Raw genomic sequence first — 23649 nt, forward strand, 5'->3', positions numbered from 1 at the left:
CTTAACACTTACTAGCCTTCTGACCTTAGGCAAGTCCCTTAATCCCAATTGCCCTCTCCTCCCCCCTATAAAAGGAAAAAAAAAAAGACTAAAATGCTGGAATAGTTAATAAGAATCACAAATAAAGTGGATTTCTTTTAATACAACCCTAGGTAAACCCCACCCAAGGAAAACTGCTTCTTTCAAGCATTCTGTAAAGAAAGTAATCTTATAATGGCCCCTTGTGTCAGATTTGCTGGGCCCTTAACTCCCAATAATTGTAAAATGTGTTGAGGTTTGGCTGGTTCCATTTATCCCCTCCACTTTCATGTTAATAAGTTCTCTCAGCACCAAATAACCAGACACCCATGTTAAGTCTAAAAAATAATTCCCATAAAGTTTTATGGAGGCTTCTCATGCAAGAGAAATAATTTTCAAATTATTATTTCAAATTATAACTCCAATTGGCTTCTCTGCAAAGAGCTTAGTCCAAAATGCTAATTAATTCTCCTTTAGATTTTTGGCTTTCTTCATGTTGAAGTTAATTTGAAGGAATTCTTCATTCTGATCATATACAGGCCACTTTGGCAGGCCTTCACCATTGGGGTTTCTGGAAAAGTAACAAAAAATTTTAAAAAAATATTAATCATTTAAATGATGATGGCCATGGTTTTAAAAAAGAGCTATGAGGTGAGGAAATCAGTCATTAGTCGTACAAAACCAAATTCTCGAGCATTGGGGCATTATTGTTTCTACCTTCTCAATTGTCCTTCAAGTTCTCATATAATGCAGTAAAGCACTAATCATCAACAATTTTTACTGATTATGAAACAGAAAAGTAAATCAGTAGAAGATAATTATAAACAACTGAATAGAACAACCAAGCATTTCATAAATTCATAAATTCCTTGGGGACAAATACCATATTTGACAGTGCAAAAGGCATGTGAGAGAAAATTGGTTCTGTCCTCCACTTCTAGCTCAGTTAATGCAAATGAAAGATATAAGCAGAGTTGACAAAATGTTAACGTATGCACAAGGTGTTAACATCTTTTCATTTGTTTCAAAAAGGTGAATACCTCTGTCTGTTAAGAAGTACCCATTGGCTGGGCACAAATTGTCAGGACTTCTTGTGTACCTTAAAAGTTAGAGTCAAGGCATGCAGAGGCAGGCCAGGAAGGCGTGGCCAGCAGAGGCAGGGCAGGAAGGGGCCGGATCAACTCCGAGGGCAAGTCTTCCCACCAACCACAAGGTCCCCTACCAGGCCTATCACCAAAGGGCTGGGAGTGGAAAGAGCAAGGTAAGAAGCAAATACAGGGGCCCCTGTCCTGGACAGCAAACACTCCTGGGTCTACCGCTTCATAGCCCAGAAATTTTTAAAAAAGTCCCTTTCAGGACCTCCAAAGTACAGGATGACAGAGTGAACCTCACTTTCTCCAAACCCCCCCTCTGACCCTGAAAACATAGTAACTCTTGCCCCAGGTCAAAACCCTCTACAGTAAAGGCTTGGGATCCTAGAGGAAGGGCTTGGATAGGAACCTGCCTCAAAATGGGTAGAAAGCAGACTACAAAGACAAAGATTCTGGAGTCCTGCTATCCTCAGAGGGAGGAACCAACCTCAGAGGGAGACGATGTGGACTCCACACCCAAAGCTGAAACTTCAACAGGGAATGAGTCCCAAGCACAGAAGGCTCTCCTAGATGAGATCAAAAAGAACTTTGAAAACAAAATGAGAGGGATAGAAGACCAAATGAATAATTCTCTCAAAACCAAAATAGCAGAATTAGAAAAACATTATAATGAGGAAAACATCTCTCTAAAAAGAAAAGTCTATGATATGGAAAAGGAGCTCCAAAAATTAACCAAGCAAAATGATTTGCTAAAAACTAGAATTAACCAAATGGAAAAAAATAACTCTATGAGGAACCAATAATTAGGTAAGCAAAACAACAAGAATGAAAAATTAGAAAAGGAGGTAAAATACCTCAAAGAAAAAATAACTGACCTGGAAAACATATCCAGGAGAGATAATCTGAGAATCATAGGCCTACCAGTAAATTATGATGAAAAAATGAGCCTGGACAACATTCTCCAAGAGCTCGTTAAGGCAAACTTCCCTGAGATACTAGAACCTGAGGGTAAAATAGAAATTGAGAGAATCAACCGGACACCTGCTGAAAGAGATCCCAAATTGAAGCCTGCAAAATGTTGTGGCCAAACTCCAGAACTACCAGATAAAAGAGAAAATTCTTCAAATGGCCAGAAAGAAACAATTTAAATATTGAGGGTCCACAGGGAAGGATTTCACAGCATTGGCCAGCCTCTACACTGAAAGATCGGAGGCAGTGGAATACAATGTTTTGAGGGGCAAAAGAGCTCGGGTTACAACCAAGGATAACATACCCAGCGAGACTGAGCATATTCTTCCAGGAAAAGAGATGGTCATTCAATGAGATAACAGAGTTCCAGACTTTCTTGATAAAAAAGCCAGAACTCAATGGAAAATTCAACCTCCTATTATGAGACGCAACAGTGACTTAGAATGGTAAACAAGGAGAACACACTCACACCCTGCTATTTGATAAGAGCAAACTGGTTATAGACAAGTAGAGGGTATGACTATAAAATACACAAAATGATGATTTAAAAAAAGTCTTCTTAAGCGCTACAAAGGGATTGCAATGGAAGAAAGGGAATGGATGAAGTGGAAAAGGGTAAATTATGCCACAAATAGAGGCATAAAAATTGTATATCAGAGGAAAAAAAGGGAGGGAGTTGGGAAGCATATGAACTTTTCCCTCATTGGTTCTGGTACAAGGAGGGAATAATAACCAGTTAAGTGTAGGACTCTATGGAGAAGAAACACAAAAAGTATCATTTTAGAGGGAAAGAGGGGAGGCAGAGGAGCTTAGCATGAGATTTGTTCCGGTCACTCTTGGTGTGAAGAAGAAATAACATACTTCATTAAGTATAAAAATATCCTACAAGCAGTAGGATGGGGAAAGGGTTACAAAAGGGGTGTGGGAGTGGTTTGTAGGGCAGGAAGTATTAAGGGGAAAGGGGAGGAAAAGGGAGGGGGCTGAAAAGGGAACACTGCAGGAGGCAGTGGTCAAAAGGAAAACTATTAAGGGGGAGAAGGTAGAAGGGAGGGAAAATATGAACATTAACAGGGGCAGAAATAGGATGGAGGGAAAGAAACAGATAACAATCATAACTGTAAATGTGAATGGAATGAACTCTCCCATTAAAAGGAGATGGATAGCAGAATGGATTAGAAATCATAATCCTACAATATGCTGTTTACAAGAAACTCATCTGAAACAGAGGGATACACACAAGGTAAAGGAAAAAGGTTGAAAGAAAATATATCATGCCTCAGCTAAAGTAAAAAAAGCAGGGGTAGCAATCCTTATCTCAGATAAAGCAAAAGCAAAAATTGACCTAATTAAAAGAGGTAAGGAAGGAAACTATATCCTATTAAAAGGCACCATTGAGAATGAAGCAATATCATTACTTAACATATATGCACCAAGTGGTGTAGCATCCAAATTTCTAGAGGAGAAGGTAAAGGAATTAGAGGAAGAAATAGATAGCAAAACTATACTAGTGGGAGATCTTAATCTCCCCCTCTCTGGACTTGATAAATCCAAACTCAAAATAAACAAGAAAGAATTAAGGAGGTGAACAGGATTTTAGAGAGGATAGGTAGGATAGATCTCTGGAGAAAACTGAATGGGGATAGAAAGGAATATACTTTCTTCTCAGTGGTTCATGGCACATACTCAAAAATTGACCATGTTCTAGGGCATAAAAACCTCACAATTCTATGCAGTAAGGCAGAAATATTAAATGCATTCTTCTCAGATCATGATGCAATAAAAATTATATGAAATAAAGGGCCAGGGAAGGACAGACTAAAAACTAATTGGAAATTAAACAATTTAATCTTAAAGAATGAGTGGGTCAAACAAGAAATTATAGAAATAATCAGTAATTTCATTCAAGAGAATGATAATAATGAGTCAACATACCAAAATCTGTGGGATGCATTAAAGGCAGTTCTTAGGGGAAGTTTTATATCCCTGAGTGCATACATGATTAAATTAGAGAAAAGGGAGCTCAACAAATTGAGCATGCAATTAAAAAACCTAGAAAAATAACAAATTCAAAATCCCCAATTAAATACTAAATTAGAAATATTGAAGAAAAAAGGAGAGATTAATAAAATTGAAATTAAGAAAACTATCGAATTAATAAATAAAACCAAGAGCTGGTTTTATGAAAAAAAACCAACAAAATTGATAGACAGTCAATATGATAAAAAAAGTAAGAAGAAAACCAAATCATGAGTATCAAAAATGAAAAGGGTGAATCTACCTCCAATGAAGAGGAAATCAAAACAATAATTAGGAATAATTTTTCCCAATTGTAGCCACATAAATTTGACAATATTAGGGAAATGGATGAATATTTACAAACATACAAGTTGCCCAGATTAACTGAAGAGGAAGTAAACTACTTTAATCCCATCTCAGAAAAAAAAATTGAACAAGCCATCAGTCAACTCCCTAGGAAAAAATCTCCAAGGCCAGATGGATTCACTAGTGAATACTATCAAACATTTAAAGAAAAATTGATTCCAATACTCTACAAACTATTTGGGAAAATTAGTGAAGAAAGAGTCCTACCAAATTCCTTTTATGACACAAATATGGTACTGATACCTAAATCAGGAAGAGATAAAACAGAGGAAGAAAATTATAAACCAATCTCCCTCATGAGTATAGATGCAAAAATTCTAAATAAAACACTAGCAAAAAGACTACAGCAACTTATCTCAAGAATTATACACTTTGATCTGGTAGGATTTATTCCAAGAATGCAAGGATGGTTTAATATTAGGAAAACCATCAGTATAATTGATCATATCAACAATAAAACTATCAGAAACCTCATGATCATCTCAATAGATGCAGAAAAGGCTTTTGACAAAATACAACATCCATTCCTATTAAAAACATTAGAAAGTATAGGAATAAATGGAGCCTTCCTTAAAATAATAGGTAGCATCTATTTAAAGCCAACAGCAAGTATTATATGTAATGGGGAGAAGCTAGAACCATTTCCCATAAGATCAGGGGTGAAACAAGGGTGTCCACTATCACCCCTCTTATTCAATCTGGTACTACAAATGTTAGCAGTAGCAATTAGAGAAGAAAAAGAAATCAAAGGAATCAAAGTAGGCAAAGAAGAGACCAAGCTATCACTCTTTGCAGATGATATGATGATATACTTAGAGAATCCTAGAGAATCAAGTAAAAAATTACTTGAGACAATAAATGAATTTGGCAAATTTGCAGGATATAAAATGAACCTACATAAATCCTCGGCATTCCTATATATTTCCAATCAAATTCAACAGCAAGAGATAGAAAGAGAAATCCCATTTAAAGTTACTGTAGACATTATAAAATATTTGGGAATCTACCTGCCAAAACAAACCCAGGACTTGTATGACCATAACTACAAAACACTTATCACACAAATAAAGTCAGATCTAACTAATTGGAAAAATATCAATTGCTCATGGCAGGGTCGAGCTAATATAATAAAAATGACAATTTTGCCTAAATTAATTTATATATTTAGTGCCATACCAATTAATTTACCAAAAAAAAAAACTTTATAGAGCTGGAAAAAATAATAACAAAATTCATTTGGAAGAATAAATGGTCCAGAATATCAAGGGAATTAAAGAAAAGAAATACTAAGGGAGGTGGACTAGCTATACCAGATTTCAATCTTTATTATAAAGCAGCAGTCATCAAAACTACTTGGTACTGGCTGAGGAATAGAGGAGTGGATCAATGGAATAGATTAGTCACAAAAGATTCAGAAGTCAATGACTACAGTAATCTATTGTTTGATGAACACCCAGACCCTGGTTTTTGGGATAAGAACTCACTATTTGACAAAAACTGCTGGGAAAACTGGAATATAGTATGGCAGAAACTGGGCATAGACCATTATCTAACACCATATACCAAAATCAAGTCTAAATGGGTGCATGATCTAGGTATAAAGGTTGATACTGTAAGCAGTCTCCTAAAACAAGGAATAGTTTACCTATCAGACTTGTGGAGAGGGAAAGACTTTATGACTAAACAAGAATTAGAGAACATTATAAAATGTAAATTGGATAATTTTGACTACATGAAATTGAAAAGTTTCTGTACAAAGTCAATATTACCAAGATTAAGAGGGAGGTGGGAAATTGGGAAAGTGTCTTTACAACCTATGTCTCTGACAAAGGACTCATTTCTAAAATATACAGAGAATTGAGTCAAATCTATAAGAATACAAGTCATTCCCCAATTGATAAATGGTCAAAGGATATGAACAGGCAGTTTTCAGAGAAAGAAATTAAAGATATCTATAAGCACATGAAGAAATGCTCTAATTCACTATTGATTAGAGAAATGCAAATCAAAACAACTCTGAGGTACCACATCTCACCAGTCAGATTGGCTAAGATGACAAAAGGAAAATGACAAATGCTGGAGAGGATGTGGGCAAATTAGAACATTAATGCGTTGCTGGTGGATTTGTGAACTGATCCAGCCTTTCTGGAGAGCAATCTGGAATTATGCCCAAAGGGCTATAAATACTTTCATACCACTTCTAGGGTTATATCCCAAAGTGATCACAGAAGTGGGAGGAAGACCCATATGGACAAAAATTTTTATAGCAGCTCTTTTGTGGTAGCAAAGAATTGGAAATTAAGGGGGTGCCCATCAGTTGGGGAATGGCTGAACAAGTTGTGGTATATGCATGTTATGGAATACTATTAAATACTATCCAAAGAGGAGCAGATGGTCTTCATATTTACCTCTAGATGCTTAAAAGAACTGATGCTGAGTAAGAAGAGTAGAACCAGGAGAAATTTGCACACAATTACAGACACAACGTATGTGTGATGACCAACTTTGATAGACTGGACTCTTCTCAACAATGCAGTGATATAAGTCAATCCCAAAAGACTCATGATGGAGAGAAATATGTGCATCCAGAGAAAGAACTAGAAAGAAATAAGTTTATATCCAGGTGGAAGCAAAATACCTGATCTTTTTCCTTCTCTTATTTGGTTTTATGTCCTCTTTACCATTTTTCATTCCAACTGGTACAATCTGAACTTACAACCTGAGTAATGTATAATGTGAAAGTATTTACAGATCCTATAGTTGACTATAAGCCGCCATGGTGGGGAGAGGAGGGAGGGAGACAAAATGCGAAACTCAAGGAATTGTGGAATTGAATCCTGTAAACTAAAAGGAAACAAACAAATTAATAAAAAAAAAAGATTAAAAAAAAAGTTAGAGTTGCTAGCTCTGCATACCCACAAAGAAGAACCTAACATTTAAGAGGTAATTAAAGCAAAGGGAGTAATTTCTTTCTCCTTCCCCACCTCTGACTAAGAGAACTACTTACTTAGAAAGAGAGGCTCCATCTAGTAGTTGTAAAAATCACTTTAAGAAATTTGAGGCCTATTTGAGGGAGATTTAGAAATAAACATACACTCAAGACTGGAAACAACATGGAAGAGCAGAATCTTTGGTGAGAGAGAGAGAGAGAGAGAGAGAGAGAGAGAGAGAGAGAGAGAGAGAGAGAGACAGAGAGACAGAGAGACAGAGAGACAGAGAGACAGAGAAAGAGAGAGACAGAAAGACAGAGAAAGAGAGAGACAGAGAGAGACAGACAGAGAAAGAGCTTATTTTAGACTCAAGATAGAGTTAGTTCTATATATTTAGACCCATTCTTTAGTGAGATATTTACACTCTGGAAGTCAAGGTAAGAAACTATGCTGTCTTGGGCATGATGGAGTGGAGTGGGGTGAGATAGAATAAATAGAGCTGGTGGAACTTAGTAACAGTTTGTCAGGGGGATAAGGACTTCAAAACCTCAGGGTCTTGGAGTAGTGATTAGCCTTATCCTTATGTATTCCCCATATGTGTGCCTCATTACGAATGATCTCTGAATTTATATTCACTCTTCCTACACAGGATATGAAAATTTGTGGGAAATTATGCCCCAAGTTCAAAGGGGTAATGTTTTATAGCTGCTCTTCTTATCATGTGATCTTGTTAAATGCCTTTCCTTTTAGGCTAATTTTGTCTACTGGCTGATCATTATTAAGAAGTACACTTGGGGAGCAGGGGGGTTGTGAACTACATAGTTTTAGGAATTATAGCCGCAAGGGGTAGAACCCACAACCTGGGAGTAGAAGGTGCCCGCTTGACAACTAATTTGTGAGCACAAATGGGGAAGAGGCCCATAAGTGGTGTTTCAACAACAACAACAAATTGGTTAAACTGGAAAGTAGCTCAGAAGAAATTACATCTAGATTAACAGCTTCACTACTGTATACCTCACCATGCTCATGATGGATATGTAAAACAAATATTTAAGATACCTTTAATTATTAATTAAACAGAAAAGTTACTTTCCATAATGGTGGTTTTGAGATGAATCCTTAACCAAAGGGTAAAAGTAATCACAAAAGATGGAAGAGGTTATATCGATGACATGAAATTGAAATGCTTTGGCATGATCAAAATTAAAGCTAGTAAGATCAGAAGGGAAATGATCTTTTTGGAGAGAGGTATTTTGCATAAACTATCTTTGGTATGGGTGTGACAGGCAAGTTATTTTTTTTCTCCTTTTTTTCTTTAGGATTTTATTTTTCCTCAGTTACAAGTAAAAACATTTCTTAGCATTTGTTTTTAAAACTTTGAGTTCTGGATCCTTTCTCTTCCTCCTTCCCCATCCAACACCTCCATAACCATCCCCCCCCCCCCTTTGAGAAAACAAGCAATTTGTATAAGCTGTAAATGTGTAGGCATGCAAAACATTTCTATAATAGTCATGTTGTGAAAGAAAACATAGACAAAAAAAATACTCCTCTAATAAAATAAAGTAAAAAAAAAATATGTTTCATTCTATATCCAGACACATCAGCATTTTTCACCATAAGCACTTCAGAATTGTCTTCATCATTGTATTGCTGAGAATAGCTAAGTAATTCACAGCTGACATATTACAGTATTGCTGTCACTTTCAATGCACTGCATTTCACTTTGCATCAGTTCATGTAAGTCTAACCAGGGTGTTCTGGGAACATTCTGCTCATCATTTCTTATAACACAATATTATTCTATTACAATTATATACCACAATTTGTTTAGCCATTCCCTACTGATGGCCACTTCTTTGCCATCAGAAAAGAGCTGCTATTAATACTTTTGTTCTTATAGGTCCTCTTCCTTTTTGTTCTTTATCTCTTTTTGGATATAGATGCTAGGTCAAAGAGTATGCATGGTTTTATACCCTTTGTGTATAGTTGCAAAATGTTCTACAGAATGGTTGAATCATTTCACAACTCCACCAGCTTTACATTAATGTCTCATTTTCCCCACATCCCTTCCACCATTCATCATTTTCCTTTTCTTTTCCATTAGCCAATCTAATATGGTAGAAATAAGACCTCAAAATTGTTTTGATTTGAATATTTCCAATTAATAGTGGGTTAGAGTATTTTTTCGTATGTCTATACATAGCTTTGATTATTTAATTTGAAAATTATTTATATCTTCTTTTCATTTATCAATTGGGGAATGCCTATTCCTTTTATAAATTTGACTCAGCTTTCTTTGTGTTTGAGAAATTAGGCCTTTGTTAGAGGAACTGTTTTTTTTTTTTCAGTTACCACTGCCAACTGTATTCCCCTCCATTCTATCTCACTCCCCCATTTATTCTACTCTCAGTCTCCTTTCACTCTATCCCTCCTCAAAAGGGTTTTGGATCTGACTATGCCCTCCCCTAGTCTTCCCTCCCTTCTATAGAACTTCCCATTTCCCTTATCAGCTTTCCCTCCTACCTCCCTGTAGGGTAAGACAGATTTCTATACCCTATTGTGTATGTTACATGTCTTTTGAGCAAATTCTGATCAGATTAATGTTCACTCATTCCCCTTCACATCACCCCTCTTCAGTAAAATCTTCCTCTTGTTTTTTTTTATGGCTGATAATTTACCCCAGTCTACATCTCCCTTTCCCTTTCTACCAATATATTCCTTTATCATCCCCTTAATTTTTATTTTTTAGCCCACATGGTTCCCTCTGTCTATATATTCTCCTTCTATATGTCCTGAAAATGACAGTTCCTATGGGGTACAAGTATAATCTTCCCATATAGGGATGCAATCAGTTTAACCTTATTAAGTCCTTTATCATTTCCTTTTCCTGTTTAAATTTTTATGCTTCTCTTTTTTCCCCCAGAATTTATTTTTAATTTTCAACATTCATTTCCACAAGATTTTGAGTTCTAGAGTTTTGCCCCATTTCTACCCACCCCCCCAGCCCAATATATAAAAATATATATGCCCTTAAACTATCCTAATACTGAGAAAAGTCTCAAATATAATCTTCCCATGTAGAAATGTAAAAAAGTTCAACTTTAATAAGTCCCTTATGATTTTTCTTTCCTGTTTACCTTTTCATGCTTCTCTTGCTTCTTGTATTTGAAAATCAAATTTGAATTTCAGTTCAACTCTGGTATTTTCATCAAGAATGCTTGAAATCCTCTATTTTATTGTATATTAATTTTTTCATCTGAAGGATTATACTCAGTTTTGCTGAGTAGGTGATTCTTTGTTGTGATCCTAGCTCCTTTGTCCTCCAGAATATCATGTTCCAAGCTCTCCAATCCTTTATGGAGAAGCTGCTAAATTTTGTGTTATCCCGACTCTGATTATATGATATTTCAATAGTTTTTTTTTTTCTGGCTGCTTGCAATATTTTCTCCTTGATGTGGGAACTCTGAAATGTGGCTTTAGAAGGCAGATCAAAGAACCTGTGATAGAAGTCGTCCTGGGTATGCTAAGGTGCTTGCTGCTACATTTGCACAACCAGCATTTCTTACAATCAAGACTTGAATCTAGATCATCTTAATTCAAAGACTAGCTCCCTATTAGTGATGTGAAACCTCAAGGAGATTACTGATAGTGGAAATTAAAAAGACTCATCTGTAGAAAAATATTCCAAGAAATGATATCCGGGCTCAGACACAACACAAAAATCTAGCTGTGTGAACTTGGGCCAGTCACTTAAACCAGATTGCCCTACCTTCCCCTCCAAAAAAAAGAGAAACTATTCCAAGAAATGATATCTGGCCTCAGACACTTAACACAAAAACCCAGCTGTGTGAACTTGTCACTTGACCAGTCACCTAAAGCCAATGTCCCTAACTTCCCCTCCAAAAAAAAGAAAGATTAATATTCCAAGAAATGATATTTGGATTAACACTTAAGAACTGAAAGAAATATGGTAATACTTAAAGTGGTTCAGAATAAAGAAGAGCAGAAAAGAATAATTTATACTTTGACTACAACTAAGAAAATGACAAATAACAACTACTACCAAATTCTCTTTATGCAACACATTAAGGATGATAAACAAAACAAAACAAAACAGGGATAATACAGGAATTACTAAATCAATGTACAGATTATGTATTCTTTACTTATCATTTGCATAATAGTTATTTGTGTGTATATATACATATATATGTATTTATATCCATATATATCAAAAGAAGTTAAAATAAAATTTACATTGAAATCCTCACAAGTACAAGATGGGCAAAAGTGTAGACTAACTTTTGTTAGTGGGAACAGAAGTGTGGGTTGTGCCCACTGAGCTGCAAGGTTAATATCAATTCAAAGTACTACAGGACAGGCAACAAGTCTAATATTTAGATAAGACAAGAAGTCCTACTGTTCTTCCTATAGTCAAGTTAACTTTTGAATTATTGGATTACTACAATGGATTACTACAATACTTATGGATACTACAATACTGAAAGACTCAAACATGTGCAGTGAGGATTGTCCAGGGTGGTTAGGGACATGAAAATTCTGTTATAAAAAGATCAGTTGAAGAAACTGACCTTCTATGACCTATTCTATTGGCCTGATTTACCTTATCTGACAAAGAGATAAAGTAATCTGCCTCACATGCCTGACAGTGTTGTGATGGTGATTAAACTTTTTAAGAGAAATGAAAGTGCTTTAAAAAAAACTCGAAAGGGTCATGAGAAATTGTTATTTAATTTCAGCCTATATGTATTTCAGGACCTTCTCTTCCATTCCAAATGAATGAAGCATGGGGCAGTTAGGTAAGAGACCTGCTCCCAATTCAGTCTGGATCACTTAGATGACTTAACAAGGTATATGTTTCAGAGAGTCAAATCCAATGACTCAGATCTCAGTTGGGTTTTAGAAACATAGATTTAAAACTAAATGGGACCACAGAGACATCATCATCATCATCATCCTCATCACAATAATAATAATGGATATCATTTATATAGCACCTACTATATACCAGGTATTAAGCTAAGCATTTAGAAAATATTCCCTCATTTGATTCTCAGAATAGCCATGGGATGTAGTTGTTGTCATTATTCCAATTTAACAGTTGAGGAAACTAGGTCATAGATTAAGTGACTGGCTCAAAGTCATATAGCTAGTAAATACCTGAGGCCACATTTGAACACAAGTCTTCCTGATGTTAAACCCAGTGCTCTATGTACTGTATAATCTAGCTGCCTCAACTGTGCCATCTATATCATCCTTCTCATTTTACAAAGGACGGCATTGCCAGACCACATAGTGTTAAAAAAAAAAAAAAAGATTAAGAGGAAAGAAATTGAAGAAGCCATCAGTGAGGTGCCTAAGAAAAAATAGCTAAGACCAAACAGTTTTTCAAGAGAATTGTATCAACAATTTAAGAAACAATACATCCCAATACTATATGAGCTCTTTGGAAAAAATAAGTAAAGAAAGAATCCCACCAAATTCCTTTTATGACACAAATATGGTTTTGATACCTAAGCCAGAAAAAGTCAAAACAGAGAAAAAAACTATAAAACCATTTTGTCAATAAATATCAATGCAAAAATTTTTAATAAAATACTATCAAGGAGATTATAGAAATATATTCCAAAGATCATACACTTTGAACAGGTGAGATTTATACCAGGAATAGAGGGCTGGTTCAATATTAATAAAACTATCAGCATAATTGACCATATCCATAATAAAAAACAACAAAAATCATATGACTTTCTCAATAATGATGAAATAACCTTTGAGAAAATGCAACACTAATTTCTAATAATAACACAGCAAAATAGAGGAATCAATGAAGCATTATTAAAACTATTTACTATTACCTATCTAAAACAAAGAGCAAGATTTATTTGTAATATGGAAAAACTTGAAGCCTTCTCAGAAATATCAGGGATGAAGGAAAGTTGTCCATTATCACCAGTTATTCAATACTGTATTAGAAATGATAGCTATAGAAATGACAGAAGAAAAAGAAATTGAAGGTATAAAAATAGGCAATGAGAAAAAATGCTGAATGCAGGTTAAAGTATATTTTTAACTTTACTTCTCTTGTTTTTTTTGTCTTTTCCTTTGAAAGTTCACTAATATGGAAATATGTTTGAATTACTTCCCATTTACAATTGATATAAGATTGAGAGGATAGTAGGAAGAAGAGAGAGAATTTGGAGGTCAAAAATAAAAAAATATTAAAAATTTTTACATGTCATTTGAAAATTAATAGAAATATATATGTTTGAAAATTCTACTTAGGAGGCATATCATGTAAACCTAAGTATAAACCTCATAATTGGAGTGGGGAGAGTACACTGATAGATGGCAGTAATTTGCCTGAACCCAGAAGGGAGATATGGATACTAAAAGACAAAGGTACAGACATAAGTCCTTTATGGCATGAAAGATTGACTGTGCAAATGCAGAGAAGTTCAAATGAATTCAGGAAATTGCAATTAGACTGATTTGTCTGGAAGATAAATCCCTTAAAGAAGAGTGAAGAAATGATATAAAAGTAGGCCTAGGGTCAGATTGCAAAGGACTTTAATCACCAAGGTGAAGAGTTTTTACTTTATCCTACAAATGATAGAGAATCAATGAAAGGTTCTTGAGCAGTATAACTTGCCTCATTGTTAGCATTATTTTCAATAATTAAGATAATTAAGCTTGTAGAGGAGAAAGAACTGAAACTACAAGTGTAACAATGATTAAATGAAAGAAAGTAAAACTTACTCTGTACAAAGCACTCTGCGAAATCCTGGGGATTCATGTAAATGAGCAAGATAGCCCCTGATTTAAGGAGCTCACATTTTAATGGTGGTTAAAAAAAAATAAAGGAGGTTTCAGCTGCAAGGGCATTGTGATTCTTATGATAGCAGATGGTGAGAGTTCTTTAATGTCACTACCATTGTTGAGACCTGTCTCTTATTTTTTAAATTTTATGTTTATTTTAGTTTACATCATTCATTCCCACAAGATTTTGAGTTACAAATTTTCTCCCCATTTTTCCCCTACCTACCACCCCAAAACAGCAATCCCACTGAATATCCCCTCCCCCAATCTGCTCTCTCCTACGTTTTTCCCCATCTCCCCTCTGACTTTCCAGTAGGGCACAGTGGATTTCTATGCCCCAGTGCCTGTATATATTATTTCCCATTTGCATGTAAAATAATAATAATAATAAATGTCATGCCACGCACAGAAACTTTCCAGAAGAATGATACTGTGAACAGCTTTTAAGTTTCTGATTATACAGTATCATGAACACTCTATTCCATAACAAATCAAAGCAAAACTTTCACAGAAAATCAAGGCACAGCATTCACAATATTACAACTTATCACAGAAAATCATAATATAAAATTCACAATAGCCTTTCATTAAAATAGCCACAAACAAAGAACAATTCATCATCTCAAAGTACAATAGTCAAAGACTTCCACTCATGGGGCAACTTGATAAACTCAATCAGTCACTTCTTCAGCAATCAATTACTAAGTATCACACACAAACCCTCCACCCCTAGGTCACTAGTAAACTATAATTTCATCATTACTCAGTACCCAGGGAGAGGTCTTTTCATCTTGACTTGGGGCTGGTTCTCAGACTCCCTGGATCCCCTTCCATGGTCCCAGACTCTACCTGGATTCCCCAGACTGTCACCTGGGTTCAATGGCAGACAGCTTCCAGTTCCTTATCCAGCTCTCTGGGCAGGTCCTGCTCCACACTGAAGTTCACAGGGTCCAGTCCATCCCAAATCCTTCATAATTTCTGCTCCTGGGAATTCAAGGCTCAACCAAACCACAAGCAGACAAAGTCTCAGCATCACAGACATGCTTCCTCAGTATTCTGCTTCCCCAGTGAAACGTGGTACCAGGGGAAAAACAGGGACTACAAGACAAACATTTATTCACGAGTTCGAACCCAGGTCCAACCATACACCCGATATGTCTGCATTAATCCATTATTAATCCCTTCACCAGGAGGATGGGATTTCACTAAAGGATTCACCTTATACTAACAGTTACAACAATTAAAATATTTACTAAGTAGTCCAGAAACTATTCTCCTTTTAACATTAGCCAATCATGAGAAAGCTGAGACAAGTATGATACTAACTAAATAACAGAATAATATTCCCATAAATCCTTGACCTACTTGTCCTCACATTATTACAAAGAACTAAAGGACCCTGACTTATACAGGAATACCTATGCCAAACCCTAAGCCTAATAGCTTAGTCACTTAAGATGTTCCAGAATCAAGTATTTAATAGATTTGTTGCATCTTCAAAACTTTTGATTATTGAAACTTGCCACCAAGAATAGGGACAAAACTGTAATGAGGAAACCATCTCCCCCAACTTCAGAATGTCAGTTCTGGGCAAAATGTATACCAAGCTGCAATCTGCATTGAGCCCAGCTCAGAGTCTGCCAGGTGTCACTGGGAGGGTCGAGTCAGGAAAATCCTACCTCAGCTCATGCGGAACAGTCGTTCTCCCGACCTTCCATACCCATACTTCACAGGCCTTCCATATCTGTACCTCATAGGGTCTGGCATCATGGATCAGTAGCTCAGATAGCTTAGATAGCCTTTCTCAATGTCCATTCCTGGAGTTAGACTCAGAGGAGTAGTCAGTTAACAATCCCATCAAATCTTAAATAACAAGCTCCAACAATCCGTTTAAGGTATGATTATAATCTCAAATTGGTTAAGGAACATCTCTAAAGTGAGCCTCAAATAGCCTGTGTTCATTTCTATATTTATTCTTGTTCGTAAAATCAAATCTCCCATCAGGTTTATAAATTATTGCCCTAATAGATTTGCATCTACTGCCCAAGATTCCTCATCTTTCTGTAACTATGCTTAATCTGATCTCACACTAAAATTTCCGTTCTCTCAACTAAAGTGTCTCTGATTTAATCCCAACAATTAATTCAGTCAATGGCATTAATACCCAATTATACTTTGAAATACACTGGGATCCCTATGACATATACACAGATATAACTTTTCTACAGTAACTTTATAATCCCAATCTCAGTCCATGGGATAATGATTCAATATTGCATTTGTATTCTTATTTCCTTTTCTTCTCAAATAAAATCTAGTTACAAATCTTTCTGTCTTCCTTAAAATTTCCTCACACCCTTCTCGACATACTTAAACCATCTGATACAAAGGTATCCATACCACTATTTAGAGACAGGAGGGGCTTGGAAATCCCCATTTGTCCCCAAACCTTCTTATCTTAACATCAATTTACTCTCATTAAGTTGCAGTATACCACAAAGATTTTCCAGGACTCATATACATAAGGGATTCCCTTTAACATCTTTCCCTTCACAATTTTCTGAGATTGTCCTGGTAAGGCCAGTTGTTAGAGATCCTTTTTACTCTTTTGTACATAGACTTTGCTGCTTCTCAGTAAGTCAAGCTTATTGTTTAGGAGCTTCATACAAGTTCGCTTTCCCAGGCAATTTTACAACATTATACAGTAGTAGGGGGACTGTTCTGAATGAGCAGAACTAGTCAGTATAAAGTTGTCACAGTTTTAGGTTTTAGCATTAAAACAGTAGCCCAATAACTTAGTTAACAGTCTTACAATTTTAAACAATCTTGACTGAAACTTCCTTTTAAACAAAGATAGACTTGGAAGCTTAAGATTTTCCCAAATTACAATACTCCAGAACTTTAAGAGAAACTGCTTCTCATACAGCATAGATAGTACAGATGTTTACCAGTAATGATATCATCTCAAATTTGAACTTCGAAATAAAAACAAATGAATTACCAATCTGATGACCTTAACACTCCACATGAAGTTATACTAAACTAAAATCCTTTTTTTTTTGATGCCATACAAGCAATCAATTTATAATCACTGCATATTTCCAGAATAGCCAAAAAGTTAAATGGACAATCAGCTATCACAGTAAATATTGGCAGTATTGTTACTACTGGTTTGTATCCCAAATATAAGAGCTTTAAACCATCAGATATTATAACATAAAAAATCCAATTCACACGAAATAAACATTGTAACATAGGGTTAGCAGAACTGATAAAGTAAACATAGCTAGTTTTATACAACTTTTCCTCCATCTTTTAGTTTCAACAAAACTCAGATTGAAAACTGCTTTGTCACTCAATTTTTACAGTATAAGAGGACTTTACAATTTAGATTTTACAATTTAGAGATACCATAATAGAACAATGACATTATGACATTAATTGCATTACCGATTCATCACATACCAAAATTATTGATAGAAAATTAGGCTTACCAAGTGCAGAGGCTTTTCTCCTCTCCCCACAGATGCAGAGCTTGGTTGTGGTCCCCGGGATTTGAAAGGAAAGAGGGTCATCTGCACGCCCCAGGGGCCCTCGATATAGCTGCTATGCCTCCCCCCAATGTCTTTAGCTGTTCCAACTTTTACTCCAATAAATTTTGTGTCCACTCCTTAGAAACTTCTTTGAAAGTGATAGCTTTGACTTCCCTAGCAAGGGGAGAGGGAGTGGCGGCTACTCCCTTATCCCAGTTCTAGAGAACCCTAAAACCTCACCTTATGTATCAAATCTTAGAAAATATTCCAATTTGCCTAAATGCCAAATAGTAAAATGAATTCTGACTTTTCTTTAGCATCAAATTAGGAGTGACACTTTTCAAAGATGACCAGAATGCATTCAGTTGCCTTTTAGTTGCATTCTGTTACACAAAACTTTTCTCTTTTAGGTGAGGCAGGAAATAGTTAAATGTTAATCTACCTGCCTCTTTGTTCTGAGGGAGAAGATTCCCTCCCTTTCTTATCACCTTCTCCTCACTCCACTTGGCCAGAGTGGAATGAAGAGGAGATTTTCAGACTTTTAAAGATCTTAAAACTTCTGTTCACACTTTTCAATAGCAACTAACTTATACCTATCTTAACTTCCTACCCATGTTCCTTTCTTTGCTACATGCTTAAACTTTCTTGCTTTTACTACTGTCTACTCATCTTTCTGTTGGACTTTGATTAAAGCCCCTTTAAAACCATATACATACTTTATTTCTTTCTAATTCCAATCTAACATTTCTCCTATACTCTTTCACTTGCATTTACCATCATATAACCTAAACAAGACAATATTTTGCTCTCTTTCTCTCCCTTTCCAGCCTGCACTCAGCAGCAGGGGAAAGAAGGAGGGAAAGAGATACAGCATTTCAAAGGAGTACACGGGCCGGTTGTGGATGACCCTTGGCCCATAATGGACCTGATGACTGGATAGGACAAACAAAGACACAGAAGGGACAGAACACAGCAGAAACACAAGATACGACACGTAACAGTTCTGTGCACAGTATCCAACATTCACACATAAAATTCAAATAGACAAGGAAAATAACAAATTCAGGCTATCGAGTGGGACTAACCCACAATTCGAGTGCCTTGACAATCAGGTGGGACTCCAACCCACAATTTAATTACCAAACCAAACAGCAATTAAGTGGGACTCTAACCCACAATTTAATTACCAAACCAAACAGCAATTAAGATTAAGTGGGACTCTAACCCACAATTTAATTACCAAACCAAAAGCCTCAGGGTCGTCACCTCCCTTGGCCAGGGTACCGAGAACTTAACGGCAGCGTCCCATCTATTCCCGGACCAAACCAAATCTCATGAGAATCAGAACCAGAAACCAAGAAATAAAAAGGTACTTTAAGGTCAGGCCTGACTTACCGAATCTCGCTGGGGCCTCCAGATGAAACTGTGGCACCAGGGGAAAAACAGAGACTACAAGACTGACAAAGAAGACAAACATTTATTCACGAGTTCGAACCCGGGTCCAACCATACACCTAAGATGGAGGACCCCGAGTGTCTTCTCGGCGTTCTTTTATACAGTTCTTGCGGGAGAGTGGGGAAACACAAAGGTCAGGGATTGGGTGACAGACAAGTATGAGCCTTAGAGATAGTGGCTTGGCGCCAATTCTATAGGGCTGGGGGGGATGGTTAAGATTCAGTACCGGAATCTTAAAGGTCACCAGGAAGTCAGGGTGAGGAAGGAATATGCTGACATTCCTTCTTGCAAAAAGAACAAGTCTAACAAGTTTATTCCCTGGTATGGGTGGCCCCTTCTCACTCAGTCTTCTCCTGGGCTCCTCTGTCACCTGGGTTCTTGTGCTCCTGTTCAGAAGAAGCTCCACCACCACAAGTTATCAGGAAATTCTGGCTCAGTTCTCAAATCTCTCTTCTGTAGCTCCTCTGCCACCATATGCTAGTCCCAAGAAATTTTGACTGTGCCTTTCTGGGGCTTTTCCTTATATACACAGAGCATTAGCTTCCTGTTTCAGCCAACCCTTTCCTGTTACATGAGTAACAGGAGACAGGAGTTCATACCTTCTGTTTGCCCAGCAGAGGGTGGTCAATTACTAAGCGTTAAGTACCTACTACCTTGTCAATACAAAAAGGGGTCTTCAAATTCAAATTACATTACCATTAAAATATATTTTTAAAAACTTTATTTTAAAACTTTGAACTCCAGATTCTTTCCCTTCCTCTCTCATCACCCACCCTTACTAGGAAGATAAGCAATTCAATATAGGTTGGACATGTGTAGCTATGCAAAACATTGCCATAGTGGATATATTGTGAAAGACTGAATTTTTAATTAAATTTTATGTTTATTTTAGTTTACATCATTCATTCCCACAAGATTTTGAGTTACAAATTTTCTCCCCATTTTTCCCCAACCCACCACCCCAAAACAGCAATCCCACTGAATATCCTATTAATATGTCCCTCCATCCTATCCCACCCTCCACTTGTATTCTCCACTTTCATCCTGTCCCTTTTCGAAAGTGTGTGCTTTCAACTTCCCTCCATGCCCCCCTCCTTTCCACCACCTCCCTCTCATCCCTTTCCCCCCCTACTTTCCTGTAGGGTGAGATACCCTTTTTAGTATGTATGTCATTCCCTCCCTAAGCCAAATTCACTGAGAAAAAGGTTATCCCATTTCCTTTTGCGTTCCTGTTCTTCTCCTCCATTGTTACCATTTTCCCTTGCCTCTTCTATATGAGATAGTTTACCCCATTCTGTCTCTCTCCATATCCTCTGATAATATTCTTCTCTCAACTCTTAATTTCACTTTTTAAGTATCATCCCTTACTATTCAATTGGTTCTGTGCCCTCTGTCTATGTATACCTGTACACATACATACACACACTCATATATGTATTTCATATGCCCATATACCCTCACATATAGACCTATATATTATGTATGTATACATACATATACATATACACACATACATACATGTATATGTATATACACACACATTTCTATTCCCTTTAACTACTCTCATGCTGAGAAAAGTTTTATAAGTTATAATTACAGCTTTTCCATGTAGGAATGTAAATAGTTCAACTTTGATAAGTTCCTTATCATTTCTTTTCCCTGTTTACCTTCTCATGCTTTTCTTGCTTCTTGTATCTGAATGTCAAGTTTTCTATTCAACTCTGACTTCTTCATCAAGAATATTGAAAGTCCTCTATTCCACTGAATGACCATATTTTCCCTGAAACATGATACTCAGATTTGCTGGGTAGGTGATTCTTGGTTTTAATCCCAGCTCTTTTGACTTCTGGCATATCATATTCTAAGCCCTTCGATCCCTCAATGTAGAAGCTGCCAGATCTTGTATTATCCTGATTGTGTTTCCACAGTATTCAAATTGTTTCTTCCAGACTGCTTGTAATATTTTTTCCTTGATCTGGGAACTCTGGAACCTGAATATAATATTCCTAGGAGTTTTCTTTTTGGGATCTTTTTCTAAGAGGTAAACAGTGGATTCTTTCAACCTCTATTTTGCCTTCTGGTTCTAAAGCATCAGGGCAATTTTCCTTGAGAATTTCTTGGAGGATGATTTTTTTTTCATTTCTTTGTATCTGTTTAATGGTATCTTGGATTCTCATAAATCACTAGCTTCCATTTGCTCCAATCTAATTCTGAAGGAATTATTCTCCTCAGTGAGATTTTGAGATTCTTTTTCCATCTGGCAAATTTGGCTTTTTAAGGCATTCTTCTCTTCATTGGCTTTTTGAGCCTCTTTTGCCATTTGAGTTAGTGTACTTTTTAAGGTGTTATTTTCTTCAGTCAGGTTATTGATTCTCATTTCATAATTTTCTTGCATCGTTCTCTTTTCTCTTCCCAATTTTTCCTCCACTTCTCTATTTGGTTTTCAAAGTTCTTTTTTTAAAGGCAAAAAATTGCAAGAGTATTTATTTCTACAATGCACTGTATATATTCACAAGCCTAGAACTGTATTTCAAATGACTGAAAATAGGCAGCAGCTGGTTACCTTTAAAAAATAATCTATAAAATGGTTATAGCATATGAAAAAGAATTTAATTGAACTGTCACGATTTATTTCGTTCCTATAAGAATATCAGTTGAATATAGTATTTGAGCGTATCTTTCAGTCTCTACAATTCTCTTGTTAAATTATTTTATTAGCACTGTTTCAACATGATAAAAGGAACTTGTATGATACAAAGGCAGAAAAATAATATTTTATTCCACTAACATTGATTTCAAGATGTCATCTATAAAAAACGTTAGCCTAGCTTTGATGTTCATTTTAACAAAGCAACTAGTGCCCCTACCTACACCACCCTCTCAAAAAGTAGTTGAATCAATATTCCATGAGGTGAAAAAGTTTTTGGCATAATTGTGCCTTAATTAGTTCTCCGTTCATCCTTTTTACACCCTGAACATCAACAAAAAAAGGAACAGAAAGATTGTATAGAAAAGAGAAAACAGCATTGTTTATATAAGCCAATAAATTAGCGTCAACATGAGTTTCTGCTATGAGGCACATATGGAAGGGTAGAATGTTTTGCTCTCAACTATCTGTAATGCACTGAATTACCTAAAGTCAATATTCAGTACATTGAGAAATAAGGTTAAATTTTTCTTTGACGTATTCACCTGTCACTCTACCTGTATTTTGAAAATGAACTCTGTATAATCAAAGTTCTTTCCTGAAAAAAATAATAACTAGTGCCTACCACTGTACACTGCAAAAGAAAAAATTCATATGATGAAAATCATCAAGCTTAGTATTCTCTTAAAATATTTGTTGCTACAGAAACAACATGGTACCTTCAAAATGGGCCAAGAATTTCTCAAGCTAAAAGAATAAATGTTTTCCAGAGACTGACAGATATTTTGTTTCAGGGTAAAAAAAAAAAAAAAAGAGTTCTAACTGGAAGCACAGATATTTATTTGAATGTAACCTACTTTTCCTAGCACTTACCAACACTCGAATTCAGATCTCCATTCTCCGAATATGCTACATGCTGGTTATTACTGGCATGGTATTTATTCATAGCTTCTAATTTGATTTTTCACCTTCATCGCCTCTGCTATGGCAGCATTGGTAGCTGCAGCAGCGGCCTCAGCTGCTGCTGTGAGACCTGTTGGTGGTATGATTCCAGGAGACTTTAGGCCAGGGACAGAATGTGGCATGATATGAGAATTCTCTGGGGAGGTGACACTTTGAGTCCTCTTAGGAGGCCTTCCAGGACTAGAACTTGCGTTGGTGCATTGTAGAGTGTCTCGAAATCCTTCCTGGAGATTACTTTGCAGCGGTTCACCCCGGGCCGTATAGCCCCTAGTCCCCTCAGGATGCAAACCTGCTCCACATTGCACACCACTGGCGTGATCTCCAACCGCTTCAGCTTGGTAGAGACAGTGTGCAAGCTCCTGACCAAGTGCTTTAGGAACAGGTCAAAAGCCTGGGTCAGGCAGATTAGCTTGCAGCCCTCCACCGTGAAGGAAGCCATTTTGTTCCCCCTCAGATCCACCATTCTGCACTCATTATTATGGGGAGTGTTCTTCACTGGGGAAGGGGTCGAATGCATGGGTTTCCACGAAAGGTCGCCGCAGCTGCTGCTGCTGCTGCTGCCGCCGCAGCTGGAGGTGCTCACGGTGAGGTTGGGGTTGGAGGTGCCTCCGCCCACAGCTGCCAGTGTTGCTACTGCTGCTGCTACTGTTGGCGTTGACCAGGCTGGGGTTGCCGCCGCCGCGGCCGCCGCGATGGGCTCAGGTTGGAGATGGTTGGCCCTGTAGACGCCGGGGTACCGATGGAGGGACCCGGAGAGGAGGTCGCTGAGGAGGTGGAGGTGCTGGTGCAGGAGGAGGAGGCAGAAGTGGAGATTGGAGGTT

General features: G+C 36.8%; 1 protein-coding gene and 1 pseudogene across 1 annotated transcript in view; one reads left to right on the forward strand and one right to left on the reverse strand.

Moving 5' to 3' along the window:
- Nucleotides 1–23649, forward strand: part of LOC138157033 (liver carboxylesterase 1-like) — a 280580-nt gene that overhangs the window by 181670 nt on the left and 75261 nt on the right. The gene's annotated exons all lie outside the window — the stretch shown is intronic.
- LOC138157205 (dachshund homolog 1 pseudogene) overlaps nt 20218–23649 on the reverse strand; it is a 4917-nt pseudogene continuing 1485 nt past the window's right edge.

The sequence above is a fragment of the Petaurus breviceps genome, unplaced genomic scaffold, assembly GCF_028583685.1.
Source record: "Petaurus breviceps papuanus isolate PSGF00001 unplaced genomic scaffold, PetGlider_PUasm1.0 171, whole genome shotgun sequence".
In the NCBI taxonomy this organism is placed as follows: domain Eukaryota; kingdom Metazoa; phylum Chordata; class Mammalia; order Diprotodontia; family Petauridae; genus Petaurus; species Petaurus breviceps.